This window comes from Lemur catta, chromosome 5, assembly GCF_020740605.2.
Source record: "Lemur catta isolate mLemCat1 chromosome 5, mLemCat1.pri, whole genome shotgun sequence".
NCBI classification, from domain to species: domain Eukaryota; kingdom Metazoa; phylum Chordata; class Mammalia; order Primates; family Lemuridae; genus Lemur; species Lemur catta.
Genome location: NC_059132.1, coordinates 30,080,486 through 30,086,489, shown reverse-complemented (window position 1 = coordinate 30,086,489; position 6,004 = coordinate 30,080,486).

Genomic DNA, 6,004 nt, shown 5'->3' with positions numbered 1-6,004 from the left:
GGCTGAAAAGCAAAGCGCGCGTGCGCAGCTTGTATCCTGGGGTTCTCTCCGAGTCCTCCGCCTGCCCCCAACCTTTTTTTGTGAGCGTGTGCTGCCAGGACCTGGCTCAGACTCGCAGATCAAATGCGAGTGCTTTCTTTTCTTCGTTTCTTCCAGAAAGGAAGGCTGCTCTTTTGCTTTATTTACAACGGCCTCCCCTTGCCCCACCTTCCACGCAAACATGGAGGAGGCAGGTGGAAAGTCTCAAAAGAACAGAGTTCCACGGGAACTGGACAGCTCAGAATCACACCAGCACTTTTAAGTTTTGGCAATGACCTATAGGAAACGTTCTCATACACTGTCTCATTTGGGACTTCTTAGACAGTGAGCCCCTCCACGTAGGAGCCCTATCTCATTCGTTTCCAGGTTTCCAGCACGTAGTTTGTGTTAGAACTAAGTCTGTGTTGTGGGCGTTCAGTTCAGTGGGTATCGATGAATGAAGGAATGAAATCCCTGAATGAACGATGTTGGTAGATGTCGTCTACATTATTCTAATGCCTAAACTAAGGCTTAGATATGTAAAATGACCACCTTGAACTGCCTAGCAGAGACTGGAGCCACGTTGCCAGCCACCAGGCCTGTGTGTTTTTCATTGTACTAATCTGTTATTATCCGGTTGACATTAGAGTTAGTGCTTAAGAAGAAAGGAAACGGAATACTACTAGCAAACATTTATGGAGCACTTATTAAATGCAGGATGCTGTGTCAAAACTTTACATACATTGTCTCGTTTAATTATCCCCCAAACTCCAAAAGGCAGGTACTGTTCATTATTTCTATTTTATAGAGCCAGAAACTGAGGCTCAGGGAAGTGGAGTGACTTGTCTAAGGTATCATAGAGGTAGAACCCTGTTCTGACTGCAGAGCTTTCATGCATTACCTCTATGTATACTGCTTCCAGCATATTTTCCAATATGTTAATAATACCTCACATTTATATAGAGCTTTTCAATTTATAAGAGAACTTTCGTGTACATATATATTATTTCACAACTTATGTCACACTTTAACAATTTAAGCCTAAAAGTCATAAATTGTATTTACTCTGAACTTTTGTTCACCAAGCAACAATCTGGTACTAATTTAGTTTCCATAAGTGGCTTTTGCTCTTAGAAAAAATATATTATTTCTTCATGTTGATGAATTCTTTGCCTTGTGGTTTATTGACTAGTCTCTGCTAGTTTGAGTCCCTTTTCCTGAACAAATCTCTTCTGGTAAAATGAAATCCCAGAGCCTGCAGGTGCAGAGAGGCCACAGACTTGAGCTAAGTTCATGTGAAACAGACACTCCAAATTTGGAGGACTGGTTTTTGAACAATTCAATAGACAAATATCTGGTCCCTGTTATGTGCCAGGTGCTGGGGAGGGAACCAGAGATAAATGAGACACTTTCTGCTCTCACTTGGCTCAGAGTCTAGGCCCTGGGGCAGCATTTCTCAAGTGTGGTCCTGAATCACCTACACATAATTACCTGAGGGATTTATAAATGTAGATTCTGGGCCCTTTCCAAGACCCAAATTGGAATTTCTGGGGTGGGGCCCAGGAATCGAAATTTTTAGTAAGACTCCCAGGTGAATCTCATGCTCACTAAATTGGAGAAGTATTCGTTTTTGATAATCACTTATAAAATTTTCTGTCTTTGGCTTTGGGACTGGGCATGGTGGACCTTGTCTCTGCTGCCTTCTGACTGTTCATAGCACCATCTAGCAGGATATTAGATGTTCTGTGCCCGTGATTCTGTGGAATATGGAAAGTCTACCATGGGAGAAAACTGAAACACCCTGCCTGTCTCTTGCCAGTCTTCTCTCCCCACCTTCAAGGGGCTTGAATTCTATTCTCCGCAGTTCCAGTTCCACAGAGCCCTGTCTGCCAGACTCTGAAAATGAGAGTTGACTTTGGAGATCTGTGCTCTAGTGCCAACTCCAGTCCGTAGGCCCTCCCCCAATCTTTTTATTATTAACTGTGTAATTATTATAATACATGAATACATTCTTGGGAAACCTCTGGGAATCCACTTGGCAAACCTAGAAGTGTGACAGAGTTAACATTCTATGAGGTAAACTTTGACCAATATAGGGTGGGAGCCTGTGAATAAATATCCCCCTCTTCATTTTCTCAGAAATTTTCCATGGTTCCTTAGAAGGTTCTAGTAGGATGGAGCCCTAGTTGCACACAGTGATGACCGACTTGATAATGTAACCTTGCATTGCTCTTTCATTCCTCCCAGCCTTGAGCTCACTCCGGTGCACTGGATTACTTCTCAGTGTTGGCTCCCTGCCTGCAAGCTCTCATTTTCAGCTCTGCTTTCTATGGGAGATCAGGCTAAGACAGAGACCCAAAAGTTGAACTGCCAGATCAAAGGGTAACCACATTTAATAAATATTGGCAATGAGCCTTTGTAAAAAGCTGACACTCTCACCATAGTGTATGAGATGTCATTTCCCCTTTTTTTGCCCATATGGAATATTATCAAATCTGAGTAAACAGTTTTGGCATGTTTTACCTATGTGATCTTGAAAAAACCATTTACACTTCTGAGTCTTGTTTCATAACACATAGAATGGGAAGAATAATCCCTGTCTTGGTGAAAATAAAAAATCATTAAGGCTGTGAAAGCACTTTGTAAGCTATGAAGTACTAGGCACATGTAAAAAATTACCCCTACATATTCCAAGTATGAAAAACCCAAGGTGGTTTTCATTTCTCTAAAGTGGTTTTCATTTCTCCAAAGACAGGGATCATGCCTATAATCCCAGCACTTTGGGAGTCCGAGGCAGGAGGATGACTTGAAGTTAGGAGTTCAAGACAAGCCTGGGTAACACAGTGAGACCCCTTTTCTACAAAAAATAAAAATAATTAGTGGGCCTGGTGGTGCATACCTGTTGTGTAGCCTCTTGGGAGGCTGAGGCAGGAGGATCACTTGAGCCCAGGAGTTTGAAGTTGCAGTGAGCTATGATCATACCACTGCACTTCAGCCTGGGTGACAGAGTGAGACCCTGTCTCAAAAAAAAAAAAAAAAAAAGGACTCCTTCAGTAAATTCACAGTAACAACTTAAAAAACTGGGAGTTAGTCAGATTTTGGTCACATGTGGTCTTGTGGAGGGGCCTGAATTTGGTCTCTGACGTAAAAGGCTCCTCTGGTCTGCTACAGCTCAGGAATCCTGGAGTACTGCTCTGACCAATGCTGGCTGCCTGCCGGGGCTGCTTCCCACTTTTGGTTTCCTGCTTGCAAACTGCATTAATCATAGGTTGTCTTGCATTGACTCTATCTGCAGACTCATCTAAAAGTCATAGTAAGTGAACAGAGGGGGAGGAAAAACAAGCTGCTGTTTCATCAACACCCCTCCTGGCCCCTCTCAGGGCCCCGCCCAGGAAATGTGGTGTTGGCCTGGCTAGAGCTTATTTCCCAAGCGTAAACCAGGCAAAGGGCTGTGGGCCTGCCTTCATTCTGGAACCTTTCCCATGGACTGGACTTTGAATTGTGTTTTTACAAAGTGTCTTATCTTTTCCCATATACCTGGTGGTCCTATTGTAACTATACCCTTACCTACACCTAGCTGCCCTGGCCAAAAGCCCAGGAACTTCCTGAGGCTCCTTCCTTTGATTCTACCTCCAGCACAGCTCTGACAATGCCTCTTTTCACGCTCTCAGCCACTGCCTTACTTCAGAGCATTACAATTTTTCTTGGACTTCCTGCAGCTTCCTGACTGCTACCCAATTTGTTCTCTACATTGAGTCAGAGTGGTCTTTCTAAAGACTGTATTTTATTCTTGACCCTTTGTTGTTGTTGTTTAGCTTCCTTCAGTGGCTTTTCATCACCTGCAGGACAAACCTCCAAATTCTTGGGCTAGTGTATATGGCCTCCAGCATCTGCAACCTGCCTGCTTCTTCAGCCTCCTCTTCCAGACATCTCCCACTGCACTCAAGACCTAGCTAGCTGGCTCTTGCTGATGCATTAATGAGGATATGCAGTGTCCTTTTATGCCTTCAGGGCCCTGTCCGTGCAGTTCCCTCAGCCAGGAATAACCTGTTTTGTCTGTTTGCCAGCTTGTAGGTGTTTTCCTCTGTGAAACCTTGTCTGACCCTACAAAGGGGAGTTGACCACCCTCGCTGTTTTCCCACAGCTGTGTCCTGTAAGAGCAACATGCACACTGCATTGCTTTCATTTTTTAAAATAAATCTGTGTTCCCTCTAGACCATGCGTTCCGTGAAAGCACGGCAAAGGGTAGGTATGCAAAAAATTTTGATGACTTTTACATCTGGGAATATTTATTACATGCAAATTGCTAAATTTGCTAACATTACCTGATAGGTATTATTTGCAACCTGACATAACTGACATACATACAACCACCCTGTAAGACAGGTACTATAATTATCAACCCAGTTTTACAGGTGAGGAAACTGGCTGCTCAGAGAGGTTTGCTCAAGGTCACACCAATAAGAAGTTGTAGGATTTGAACCCAAGTCATCTAACTCCACACCCTACTCTCTAACAGATTATGCTATAGCAAATGAGTTGGCAAACTTTTTTCTGAAAAGGGCCAGATAATAAATCTTTTGGGCTTTGCAGGCCAAAGCATATCTATATAACAAGAGAGAAAGCTTTTGTCCCATTCCTCTGGATTGCCAATTGCATGGTGATGGGCACACTTTGTGCCCCATTGGAGAAAGGATCTGAGGAAGAAGGGATAGTGGGGAGGGGGTGGAGAAAACTGGGAGAGGAGAGAGAGAGAGAGGTCAGTTTACCTCTCTTCCCTGGTAACACCCAGCTCCCGGCACCCTTCTTTCCTCCCAGCGAGTGTGGCTGTCTCAACTAGGGCCGACTGAGATTCCACAGCTCAGTGACCGGCGCTTGCCAGCAGCAGAATCCCTGGTGTGTAGGTGGTGACCAGCAGGGGCCCTTGGCAGTGGCGAGGTGCAGGCACTGGCATGGGTGACAGGTACTAAGAGCAGAGGGAGAAACTGGTGCAGGACACTGGCTTGGTTTCCAAGGCTCACGGTGCCAGCCTGCTTCACTGCTGCTTGCAGGCTGCACAAAAACAGGGTGGATTTGGCCTGTGGGTCGGACTTTGCTGATGCCTGCTGTACAGCCTCCTGGTGTCATGGGCTGGATTACTTTCAATCGTTATGTACTAGAAAAATTCTAGTTCAATCCCAGAATTTTTCAGATAAGAGAAAACAAGGCCCAGAGGGTCAAAGGGCCATCCCCACAGGTTTCCTCACTCCTGGTACAGCTTTCTGTTTTCTAATTCCATAAATGCAGTTCCCTGCTTCACACCACATCGGTTAATTCCTATCTGCCACAGGAGACAGCCCATGGCCACGCCCTCCCTAATTCACTCAGCGTCTTCCACGTTTGTCCCGACTCACCCCTGGGAGCTCAGACTGACTCACAGGGCCACGGCTCTCGGTGAAATGAGGGGGAAATCATGGAACAGCAGAGCCAAAAGGGACGTTTTGGTTAACTAGTCCACACCACTCATTTTAAGATACAAGAAAGACAGAAGTGAAAGCTAGGGTTTGAAACTAAGTCTTGGTTCCAAGTTTCTTGCTTTTACTATACTTGGCTGGCCCTTGTTAAAGAAAAAAATTAAGGATGCTTGTTAAAATGGTAAAGAAGACTTTATGTAGGACCATCATGATAGGTATAGGGACCACTGCAATGGGGTCTTACAGTGGCGGAGAGAGATTGGGCTCAACTCTGAACACAGCATGAGCAAGTGGGCATTTACAACCCAGGGCAGGGTGGAAATCAGTGGAAGGAAAATTACTAAGAGGAGCATTAAACAACAGGGTAAGGGGGATTTTGGCTACACCCGACCCAACAGGATTCTTGCTGAGGACAGGCTGGGGTGATCAGACATCACCTGGGGGGTGGTGGAGGATGAAGAACCTGATCGTGGGGCAGGAGTCGTTTTGCTACACTGACTTAGCAGGGTTCTTTGCTAAAACTGGATTTTACA